A 13,078-nucleotide genomic window follows, 5' to 3' on the forward strand; every position below is an offset into this window, starting at 1 on the left:
GTCCTTCCTAAGAGAATAGTGAAAACATCACCAGACCCCATGTGTATGTTTCACTTGACCCTAGCAGGAACTCTGTTCTGATATCTTATGGAATGCCCTTGTTCTGCAGCCCCTTATGTATCACCCCTCATTTTCCTGTCTCTTTGAGGAGTACTATCTTCATTCTCTGAAGCACTGCCTTCAGAGAGTCTCTTCTGTCTGTAAGTCTCAATAAAGCTTATGCAAGGCAAGATGACCTCAGGGCCTTAGTGCATCCTTAAGAGTGAAACAGAAAGTTTGGGAAGAAAATTACCTGCGTTTCCGTCCAGTGATTCCTGATCCACCACAATGTGAGAAAGTCTGCAGGTCAGTACATTCAAGGGCTGTGCCACTCCAGAGACCTTGCAGTAATCAAAAAGCCTTCTTAACCTACAGCAGTCATGAGGGACTGCAGTCACTGGTTTTGACGTTGCCTTTGTTCCAAGGTCATGATGACATCATAACAATTGTGGGCCCTGTTTCAATAATGATTCCTTTTCCTAGCTATTGGAAATCTCCCTCCCAGTTATAAAAACTGAACTGCTAGAAACTGGTAACAGTTTCCTCCTCTGGAGGAATTCTAAATGACTGCTAGAACTCAAGGGGGAAAAAATCACTTTTATATCCTTTTATACCTGCTGAAGTTGGATCCACATGGTTGCATTACCTCCCCAAGAAACAAAAAATATGTGGTATTCCTCCAGGATTTTAAGATGGCCTTACCAGTGTCAAATCAGAGTTCATAATTCACCCAATTTGGGAACATACATTTCCCAAAGGTGGAGGTCTTTCTCCAGCCCACCACCTTTACAAGTACATCTTCTTCCTTAATTATACCACCTGCTGCAAGAATACCTGGGTCTCTCTCCTACATCGCTGAGTCTTGCTAATAATGTCATCCCTCCATCAAGAAGGCAGTGTTCCAGTGTAACTATGGAGTCTACCATACAGAGATATACACGCTTTCTCCCACTTGGCTGTCCCATGATTGATAATTCCCTAGCCAGCCTTAAGAGCCCTGTTTTCACCTTCCACAAAGCTGAGGCAAGGTAAAAAATGTTCTGTGGATCAGAACTAAAACCCAAAGACAGACTCTTTGGCACATTAGGCGGAACTCTTCAAGTCTCAGTAAACTGAATGCAAAACTGTGTACATATATGCTTTTTTTTTTTTTTTTTAAGGAGGTACCAGGGGATTGAACCTGGGATCTTGACCGGAAACAGGCATTCAAACCACCGAGCTACACTGGCTCCTCCTGCACTTAATTTTTTTTAATACACCTTTTTTAATTTTAATTCTTAAAGATACTTAGATTATATAAATGTTATATAAAAAATTTAGGGAACTCCCATATGCCTCACTTCCTACCCCTCTCATACTTTCCCACATTAACAGTATCCTTCATTAGTGCTGTACATTTGCCATAATTGATGAACACATCTTAGAGCACTGCCACTAAGTGTGGATTATAGTTTACATTATAAACTCTCCACCCCACAATTTTGTAATATAGTGGCCTGTATCTGTCATTGCAACGTCACCCAGGACAATTCCAATGTCCTGAAAACTCCCCCTTATTATACCTGCTTTTCTCTCTCCCTCCCCTCAGAACCTTCAGTGGCCACTGCCTCCACATCAATCATAAAAATTCTTCCATTGCTAGAATCACAGTAAGTCTATAGTAGAATAACAGTAAGTCTACTCTAGTCCATCATTCATTCTCCAATCCTGAGGATTCTGGGATTGTGAGGCCCATTCCACCTCTAATTGAGAGTGGCTTAAATTTCATGGGGCAGATGGATGGGACTGTCTAGCTTGCAGTTGTAGACACTCTCTGTTACTTGGGATGGTTGTTGTCCATCATCATCTCCTCGTTAGTTGTCCTGGGTAAGTCCAATGAACTGGAGAGTAGGTGCTGCAATCTGAGAATGAGCCTTCCTGGCACTGAGGGGTTACTACCAAGCACCAACTAGCAAAGGAACTGGAAAAAGACCTTGACCAAAAGGAGGAAAGGGGGAAGTGGATGTGGCTCAAGTGATATAGCATCCGCCTACCCTATAGGAAGTCCAGGGTTCAAACTCAGGGTCTCCTGGCCCATGTGGTGAGCTGACCCACACACAGTGCTGATGTGTGCAGGGAGTGCCATGCCACACGGGGATCCCCCCACGTAGGGGAGCCCCACCACAAGGAGTACACTGCTTGCCACACACACAGAGAGCTGACACAGCAAGATGACGCAACACAAAGAGACAGATTCCTGGTGCCACTGAGAAAGCAAGCGGACACAGAACACACAGCAAATGGACACAAGAGAGCAGACAATTGAGGGCAGGGGTGGGGAAGGGGAGAGATAAAAATAAATCTTAAAAAAATAAATCTAAAAAAAATAAAGGAGGAAAGGTAAAGACAAGTGACTTTATATGGCTAACTTAAAAGTGAGTTGGGAGGTTATTCCAGAGGTTACAGTTATACACTTAATTTCTATAGTGAGAGACTGAGCAAAAGTAGTTCTTGCCAGATGCACTTCAAACAAATTCCTGAGACGCCCAGGTGTCAAAGAGAGAATGAGTTTTATTTGCTAGCACGTAGCAAGGAGCTCAGACAGCCTGATGGCCTAAAAGTCTGTCTCCCCAAACTGCAGTAATTCTGATAGTTTTATGGCATTCAGGTTTAGCAGGTTCAAGCTATGAGGAGGGTGGGGCAGGCTCAGGTTCTTTCATTAATAATCATTAAAGGGTTGTCTAGTGATCATAAGACTTTCAGGATGGGGGAAGTTGTTGGGCTCAATGGATAGAGTGTCTGCCTACCACATGGGAGGTCCAAGGTTTGAATCCAGGGCCTCCTGACCCATATAATGAGCTGGCCCACGAACAGTACTGATGTGCACAAGGAGTGCCATGCCACACAGGGGTATCCCCCATGTAGGGGAGCCCCATGTGCAAGGAATGTGCCCCGTAAGGCGAGCCACCCAGTGCAAAAAAAGTGCATCCTGCACATGAGTGGCGCTGCACACACGGAGAGCTGACGCAGCAAGATGATGCAACAAAAAGAGACACAGATTCCATGTGCCACTGACAAGAATACAAGTGGGCACAGAAGAACACACAGCAGATGAACACAGAGAGCAGACAACTGAGTGGGGGGTGGGGGGAGGGCAGGGAAGGGGAGAGAAATAAATAATAATAATAATAATAAAAAATCTTTAAAAGAACAAAAAACAAAAAAACCCAGGATGGGGTGGGTACAAAACAGGGGTCAGTAAAAGGTCTTTACAATCAGGAGATGAAGGTTATATAGTTTTATAATCATTATTAGAGATCAAAGTGTCTGGATTATAATGCAAAGAGTTTCAGTAATTTTAGGTATTCACTTTTATAATATACTAGAAAGCAAAAAGGCATTTATAAATCATAATTATTTCTTAACCACTCCCCTCCCATTGGCTCCTCACTGTTTTGCTCATTTTTTTCTTTAGGAGTCACAGGGAACTGAAGTTGGGGCCTCACTTTTGGGAGGCAGGCACTCAACTACTTGAGCCACACCTGCCCCTTGCTCATCTTTTCTTGTTGTCTGCTTATTGTCAGCATGATATCTGCTTGTTAATTTTGCTTGATGTCTGCTTCTTGTCTACTCATTGTCTGCTGTTTTTTTGTCTTCTTTAGTAGGCACCAGAAACTGAACCCGGGACCTCTTATGTGGGAGGCAGGCACTCAACTGCTTGAGCAACATCCACTCCCTTATTTGTTCATCTTAACCTCCCAGTTACAAGAAGATCCATAATTGTAATCAAATCTGCAAAGTGATTGTTAACCACCCAAAAACCTGAAGAGCCAGTAGCAGATGCTATAGGGACCTGGCCCATATCTACACAGCATTACTGTTCCCATATTTACTTTGGTAGGGGTCAGTAACTTCCTGAGAGGGCTTTTTCCAGCTGCCAGAGTGTGCCAGACCCCTGAGAGACAGATGGGAAATGCTGGGAGTTAATGTCCCCCACGAACAACCTTCAACCCCTGACAGAGGGGAGTTGGGGAATTAATACTCCAGCCCCTCACCCCTCAGATGGGACAACTGCAGGACTTGATCCACACAGTTTCCCAGTGGCTCCCATTGGGATTGACTCCAGTTGCCCACAGAGGCAGCCTGCTCATTAACACACCGTCAACTGCCTTTCTTTTTTGGCTGTCTCACTTCCCCGCTCCCCTATTGGCAATTAATGGGATCACCTACTAGATAAAAACCTGTGATCTCATCTGTCAGGGTCAGCTTCTGGGAGAACCCAAGTCAAACCAATATCCTGTTGCTTCCCAAGTAGACAATTCTGGTTATCAGCTGGGTGGTCTAAACTCAGACCAACCAATACTAAATTCAGGAAGGTCACGGAATGGGCCCAGTTCTATACCCACCTTTGGAAATCTACCTGTGTTTCACTGATCCCTGCTCATTTGGGTAAATTGGACTTCGCTTTTTATCAACCTTGCCACATCACACTAGAAGGAGCATAAGGAGAAAATACATTATTCTTCCTAATATTCTAGAGTTTTGAGCCCAGGATAGGAGAACAAATGAAAGGAATGAAAAACGGAGCTGGCCTAGGATACCAAGAGGTTAAATGTTTAATTTTTCTCCTTACTTTGTTAAAGATTTTAATCTAATGTAGTTTCTTTAGTAGCAGCTTGGTTTGAGACCTTTCCTTCTTATTGCCTTCACTTGGCTCTCATTCTTTTAAAGAGTTTAATTGGAGTCTTAGTAGGTCTTACAAGAAGAAGTCAGCCTCTGGAAACCGCAGGCATGTTGTTTGGCAGATGAATTTTTGTAGTTTAGCAGACTAAACCTGTTATCCATTTTTTATTTTTGTCATCTGAGTTCTATTTGAACTGCCACTGTTTGTCCATTTGAGTCTTCTCCTGTCCAATAAGCAATTTTAGTGTATGATAGGGCATCTAAAGCAAATGAAACACACACACACACACACACACACACACACACACGGAAAAATAAAGCAAATGAGTTTCAAGAAACCAGGACCCATTTGTTACAAATCACCTGGGATATGCTAGAACGATTCACCAGAAGTTCACGTCTCTCCTGAATCAAGCAATTAGGAAAATTTGAAGATTGTAATGAATTCAAAAAAGATGAGACCTAACACATTCGAAGGATACAATCTGGAAAGTTCTCACTTTGATAACAGAATACAACATATGCATTGAGTCATATGCTGGGTCAAGCCAGCTAATGCTTTATTTTCATATAAATAAAAAAAATTAAAATGCTATAAATTGGAGCTATTTAATACTTTTCATGTCAAGACATATCATATGTTTTAAATGTTCTTTCCTCATTTTTTGTAAATCTCTACAAAGGGTCAATTGTCACCCCACTGAACATTTCCGGCTAATTTGAAGTTAATTGACATACTGACACAAACCAAAATTAATCTCTCTTCAGTTTTACTTCCTATATTTCCTCCCCTTTTTTTTTTTTTTTTTTTTTGTTTAGCAATAGCAGTGACATGGGCTGGGGGTGGGAGGACGGGGGTGTTTTTCTTCATAAATGACCTGGGCTGAGTATGTAAGCTAAATATGTTAATTCAAGCTTACCTGGAATGAGGAAAATATGTGTGAAGGGAGTATGTGTTAATTGAAACTTACCTAGAGCGTATATGTTAATTCAAGACCTATCTGATACTTACCTAGACAGTATGTGTTAATTGAAGACCTATCCGATGCTCTGACAAAACACTTTAAACTCCAAGAAACTAACAAAAAGTCATTTTGCATATAAACACCACCGTTTGACTCCAGAGGCCTACATCCTCTGTATAAAAGAAACCCAAAGATCCTATTCGGGGAGGCTCGAGTTTTTGAACAAGAAAGTTCCTGAGCCCGGCAGATTGTTAATAAATTTGCCTTCCCAAAACTATTACTGGGTATTGGCCTTCCATACATTTTCCTTCCTAAAATTATTACTGAGTACTGGTCTTCCATACGCGATCATTGAATCTCTCTGCTTCTACAACAACAGCACCAGAAAAACAGAAAAATGTAACCAAAGCAAACACAGTTTATTTTTATGTGCAATAATGTCTACATAAAGGTGAAATCATAATGCTTAACAGTAACAAGAATGCTTTTAAATATGAGATACTTCCTTATACCTTTCAAGGGCTTTAGAATAAGAATTGCCTTTTTTTTTTTTAGATTTATTTATTTCCCCACTTCTCCTCCTCCAACCCTGCTGTTTTTGCTGTCTGTGTTGTCTTCTCTTTCTCCTTTTCTCTCCTCTACGATTCACCGGGATTCGATCCTAGAGATCTCTGATGGGGACAGAGGTTCCCTGTCAATTGTGCCATCTCAGTTCCTGGTTTCTGCTGTGCTTCACCTTGACTCCCCCTTGTCTCTCTTTTGATGCGTCATCATCTTGCTGCATAACTCACTTGTGCAGGACACTGGGTCACCACGCGGGGACTCACGCAGGTACTGGCTTGCCATGCAGGCATGCTTTCTCTTCTTCTTTTTCAACAGGAGGTCCCAGGGATGAACCCAGGTCCTCCCATATGGTAGGCAGAAGCTCTATCAGTTGAGCCACATCCACTTCCCCTAACTGACTTTTTTTTTTCTTTTTACATATTCATACTACATTTACTGAAAATGATGTACAGATATTGAGATAATAGCTTTCAAACAAGGTAACATTTGTGTTTACATTGTGGTTTATATTTTAGACTATACAATTTTCTAAATTTTTAGTTATCTTATGTTTTACATTATGATTTACATTTTAGCCTATCAGCCCCTAATATTTTGGTGTAATTTTACATGTCTTATATCCATCCTTGTGTACACTTGTGGAACACTTCTACTGCCCACACAGTTACACTGAATCCGTCTATTCAATACTTCTTTCCCACTCCCCTTAGAGCCCACAGTGAGAGTCAATCTTCATTGCTTGAAGGGCCATGTTCAGAGATACTTGCAACAGTCCCTAACTGACTTTTAACCCCATAAAAGTAGGGACATGTAAGCTCACCTTGACAACATGCCTATCTGCAGAATAGTAGAGTTCCTCCTTTATCAGAAATGTTGATGATTCCTAGTCCTTTAGAGCTCAAGTTGTAAATTGGGATATGTTCTTGCTACCAGCAATCCTAGATTCAAAATATCCAATGTACCTATGAATAGCTGTTCTGGTCAGCGAGTCACTTGGTGGTCCAAAGAACAGAGCTTCCCTGCCCACCCACACTGCCTGGGAGCACCCCATCCACTTAGCCTTGACAAGCACCTGATTTCATACACCTGCTATCTCCCCAAACCCATTAATAAGGTGACCAAAACTTCCCGGGATCTGTGGGTCCCAGGTTTCCCATTCCTTGCTGAACTGTCACCTTTACTACTCACGCTTTCAACCTTAACCAGAGTTCTTCATTCCAATTTTCCCTCCCTCCCTATTGCCTCCACCCCTAGCATCTACCCATGCCAACCAATATCCTTACCTGAAATATCTGTTCATACTCCCTCTCCCTCTCTTAAATGCAAATTTAGTCCCTTCTCCCAAGTTCCCTATCACAGAACCTGCAACTTGCCCTAAAACAATCTAGGCTCCATTGTAGCCAGGAAGACAATAGGATTCGGCAGAGACGTCTTGGCTTCCAATTCCATGTTTAGCAATAGATGATGCTTTACTGGAGTACTGGGTTGGCTCTGTAAGGAAAGGGTTAAGTTTAATGTTCATGTAAAGGGGAAGCCAGAACCAGGCTCTGCAATTGGAGGAAGGAAGGAAAGGGGTTCTAGCAGCTTTGGTGCCAAGAATTTGAAAAGTAGAGCCAAAGCGAGGGGGCCAATGGTGAAAAGTGAGGGCAGGGGCAAAGCCAAAGCAAGGCCAAGCCCGCCCAGCCTGCCCGAATTCTCCGCGACTCAGAACGGGAACCAGGCAAGTTAGTGAAATCTATTGGATAGGCTGTAACCCTGAAGTACACGGTCAATAGGGAACAGGGGAGGCCCCTGCGTGTTAGGTTTAGGTATAAATATCACTGTTTCTTGTTGTTTGGTGTGCAGGTCATTTTGTCCAAGTCGTGCGCCCATTCTTGAAAGAGCATTAATAAAATTCTTTTCTCCTCCACAATCTGTGATCTTTTGTTCTCTTACAAGTGCAACTTGCTTTCTAACAGTTCTATGAATGCAAGTCCCTAGAGCAACAGTCTGATAAAAGACTTTCATCTTATGATAATTCAAGAACTTTATATACTGAGTGTGGGCTTCCTTGAGAAATTAATCACATTTATAGCATGGTTGCCATGAGAAGATGTGTTTAGATATGCACCCAATAGATATAAAAAAACTAATTCCCCGTGCTTCAATATTGACACCAAATGCACAGTGCTGTGATTACACCAAATGTCATTGATGGTACACTTTAGATGAATTGTATGGTTTATGAATATGCTTCAATAAAATTGAAAAAAACAAAACACAACTAATTCCTCAAAGGAGTGTAATCTGGGTTCCCAAATCTGGATCTCCAGCCAAGCCATCTCTCTTTCTAACATCCCCACTTGGATATCCCCCGGGCACCGAAAACCTCACACCCACATTCCACTAAACCTGCTTGTCCTCTCTTCTCTATTTAGAAAAATAACATCCTTATCCTCTGATTCACCCAACCTAGAAACTTGAGATAGCTTTGATTCTTTCCTGTTCCTCCCTGCTCACATCTAACTGCTCAAATTCCGTTAATCTTTCCTCAAAAATATCTCCCAAACCTCTCTCAAGGCCACACTTGAGTTTAGACCCCCATTATACTGTGACTATGATAATAGCACTTGACGACCTGTTCCTTAATTTTTTTTCTTCCCACCCTCTTCAGATCATCTCTGGCACTGTCTCCAGAGATTTCTTTCCAAAACACAAGATTATGCCAAGCCCCTGTATTAAAACAAAACAAAACAACAATCAAACAACAACACAATACAAAAATCCACCTCCGATTGCTCTTTCTTCTGTATCAAAAGCCTGATTTCAGAAGTACATTCTAGGTTGTACAGCCAAAGCTTGTGCTGGGAGCATCAAACACATCTAATCTCTCTCAGTTGCCCTAGAAAAATCAATAGTGAGCTCCTCTTCACCATTTACCTGAACATGTGAAGATAGATGCCTGGAAGCCAAGAAGGAGCCAAAGGGAAATACAAAGAAGAGTCGACTTAGTGGGTTCAAGTGGGGATGCCTGCTACAGAATTAGTCCACTGGCTTTCCTGTCTAATTTCAGATTTCCAAAGACCAGAGATAAGATTTGTATTCAGTTATGGTAACTCCCTTAACCAGTTTTTCTGATCTCTCCTCTCTAACCACTTTGCTAATTTGTCTCGTCATTTTACTAGAGGTTTTTCAAGGCTTTCATTTGAGTTAACTTGTTAAGGAATCTATATATTTTTTCTATTCAAATATGTCGGAATAATATAGAATGCCAACCATTTTTACCTTGATTATAATCCAAAATTGAACCTCCAGGAATCGGGTTCAAATTCTGAAAGAACACTTGTCATAGAACCTAAATTAATTCAGTCAATATACATGTTTTGAGCCCATATTTAGTACCAAGCACTAACCTAGGAGCTGGAACAACCACAGTAAGGAAAAACAGATATGTTCCCTGCTCTCCTGGGGCCTACAGTTTGGTGAGTGGGATAGGCATTAACCAAACAATCAAACACTTAGGAATTACATATTCAAGTATGAAATTGCAACTATGGCAATTGCTCTGAAGGGCAAGTGCTCGAAGATATTTGGAATTTGACTTAATCCCTGGGCAGGAGGAGGGCTCTTAGGAAGGAAGGCTTGAGCTGGAATGTGAAGGAGATACCCACTTTAAAAAGAAATACTTAAAAAATATATATTAAAAAAATACTATTCCAGACAGAGAAAACAGCATTTGCAAAGTTTTCTTAACGGCAGGGGGAATAGGGAATGTGAGGTGAGCCTGGAGAGATAGCAAAGAGCTAAACCCTTCAGAGTTAAGAAGTCTTATCATTATCATAAAGACAATTGAACCTTTTTTTTTTAGATTTATTTTATTTATTTCTCTCCCCTCCCCCACCAGTTGTCCACTCTCCGCATCCACTCGCTGCGCATTCCTTGTCTGCTTCTGTTATTGTCAGCGGCACGGGAATCTCTCTCTTTTTTGTTACCTCACCTTGCTGCATCAGCTCCTGGGCAGGCTGCACCCTCCTTCACGCTGGGCGGCTCTCCCCACGGGGCGCGCTCCCTGCGCATGGGGCTCCCCTACTCAGGGGACACCCCTGCGTGGCAGGGCACTCCTTGAGCACATCAGCACTGCGCGTGGGCCAGCTCCACACGGGTCAAGGAGGCCCGGGCTCTGAACTACGAACCTCCCATGTGTCAGAAGATGCCCCATCCACTGGGCCAAGTACACTTCCCACAATTGAACCTCTTGAAGCATATATATATTTATGGGGAGACATTGTGTGCTAGTGGTTACAAGTTAATCAAAGAAAGATGGGAAGCAGATTTGGCTCAACTGATAGAGCTTCTGCCTACCACATGGGAGGTCCAGGGTTCAAACCCAGGGCCTCCTGGCCAGTGTGGTGAGCTGGCCCATGCTGATATGCACAAGGAGTGCCCTGCCACACAGGGGTGTCCCACACGTAGGGGAGCCCCACATGCAAGGAGTGTGCCCTGGAAGGAGAACTACCCCACGCAAAAAACACGCAGTCTGCCTAGGAGTGGCATTGGGCACATAAAGAGCTGATGCAGCAAGATGATGCAACAAAAAGAGACACAGATTCTGGGTGCTGCCGACAAGAATGCAAGTGGATACAGAGGTACACACAGCGAATGTACAGAGAGCAGACAGGGGGGCGGGGTAGGGATGGGGAGAGAAATAAATAATAAATAAATACATAAATAAATCTTTTTAAAAAAAGGAGTACTTATTTAGAATTCTATCTCTGACCCCTGAAATGCCTGGCTAACACTTTAAAATACCTCCCTGACTCTGGTTTCTTTACTTACAACCTTTTTACCTCAGTGCTTGCTACCTCCAGTTTTATAGAGGTGTTTTAGGGAATGATGAGTAATAATTGCTGTGTTCTTTGAACTCTGGATAAAAGATTCTATACAACCTATAAATATGAAGATTGTCACTATTACCAGCCCAAACTAGCAAAATATTAATTATATGAGGCTCCAGCTACTTATGTGACATTTTGAATTATAATCTGAGTTGAGTAAATCTAGCATCTTCTATCTAAAATGCCCTGAGCACTGTGCAAGCATTAAATCATCTATTTTCAAAATACTCATTGGGAGTATATGTCACAAACACCAGTCATTATAATTCTTTCTTCCTGAGGATTACCACAGTTAAGAGTTTAATTTTCTCACTAAAGGTCACCACTAAAGCTCATTTAAAATCCCAGAGAGAGGCTATAGACTCCCAATTTATTCTACTAGTCCTATCTCTTTTCAACCAACCAACCAAACAAAACACCTCTAAACAAAAAACAGGAACATGTAAATGAAGGAAGAGCTTAAACAAAACAAGCAACAAACTTTTCTCCCATTTTATTCCTAGATAAGGGTCCTATCTCTGTCTTATCTTTAGTACTAGGCAAATTTAATACTTATAGATTGTCTGTCTTAAGGAAAGCAGAGAAAAAGATGAAGATAAGGATATAGGTTTTGGTGGAAGAAGTGAAACAGAGACAGGGATGAGATGGAAATTTATAAGTTCACTCTTTTGTTTCCTTACCAAAGAAATCTTTCATATTATTTGCATCACCAAAACAACTTATATTGGGGGTGGAAGGAGGAAAGACAAGCAGTGCCCAGAACTGACTTATCTAGGGTCCATGGAAATGTTTTCATTTCTTTTAGAATCAAAAGGGGAAAAAAAAAAAAAAGAAATAAAATCATTTTAAAATTTGTCCTTTTATACTACATGCAGTTGTAAAATGCAATTTTTATTATTTTATTTATTTATTTTTGGAGGTACCAGGAATTAAAGTCAGGAAATTGTACATGGGAGGCAGGTGCTCAAGCACTGAGCAATGCCTGCTCCCCAAATATTAAATATTTTTATGGTTGGAGGAACCTACAAAGGACGAAAGTACCTAGGGTCCCTTGAAAGTCAGCTATTTTGATATCTTAGATATTTTGAGGTAAAGATGTTGAGAATATCCCAGAAATGTTATTTAATCTACCCAGACACTAGAGAATCCCAGGAGAGCATCTCACATTGTGTTTGAGGTAATTCAATAGACTAAATGGAGTAAGCTAAGTAAAAAACCTGGAGGGCTATCAACAAAGGAAGATGTGACTTGATAGTCTGTATATAGTTGATCCACAGAGCATAGGGGATGTTCTTTTATTTAAAATGGTTATTGCAATGATAAGGATTATGAACCTCAACTAAGAATTTATAACTATAAGCCTATTCTCGTTATGATTTCTGATCCAAATTTATATTTTGGGATTTATATTACCTGTAATCTAAGAAAACCAATGCCAACAAGTTATTTTTTAAGTTTTCCTAAGTTATCTATGTCCCTAGGATCCTGGCAAAAGCTAACAGCAATCCTCACTCATGAAAAGCACTTAAAACTCTCAAATTGGGAAGTAGACATGGCTCAATTGATAGAGCATCTGCCTACCACATGGAAGGTCCCGGGTTCGAACCCAGGGCCTTCTGACCCATGTGGTGAGCTGGCCCATGCACAGCGCTGCCATGTGCAAGGAGTGCCGTGCCACGCAGGGGTGTCCCCTGCATAGGAGAGCCCCCTGTGCAAGGAGTGTGCCCGTATTGAGCTGCCCCATATGGAAAAAGTGCAGCCCACCCAGGAGTGGCACCACACACACAGAGAGCAGACGCAGCAAGATGGTGCAACAAAAAAGAGACACAGATTCTTGGTACTGCCGAGAATACAAGCAGATACAGAAGAACACACAGCGAATGGACACAGAGAGCAGACAACAGGGGAGTGTGGGGGTTAAGAGAAATAAATAAAATAAATCTTTAAAAAAAAAACCTCTCAAATAATTTGCAC

The sequence above is a fragment of the Dasypus novemcinctus genome, chromosome 4 (genome assembly GCF_030445035.2).
Source record: "Dasypus novemcinctus isolate mDasNov1 chromosome 4, mDasNov1.1.hap2, whole genome shotgun sequence".
Taxonomy (NCBI): domain Eukaryota; kingdom Metazoa; phylum Chordata; class Mammalia; order Cingulata; family Dasypodidae; genus Dasypus; species Dasypus novemcinctus.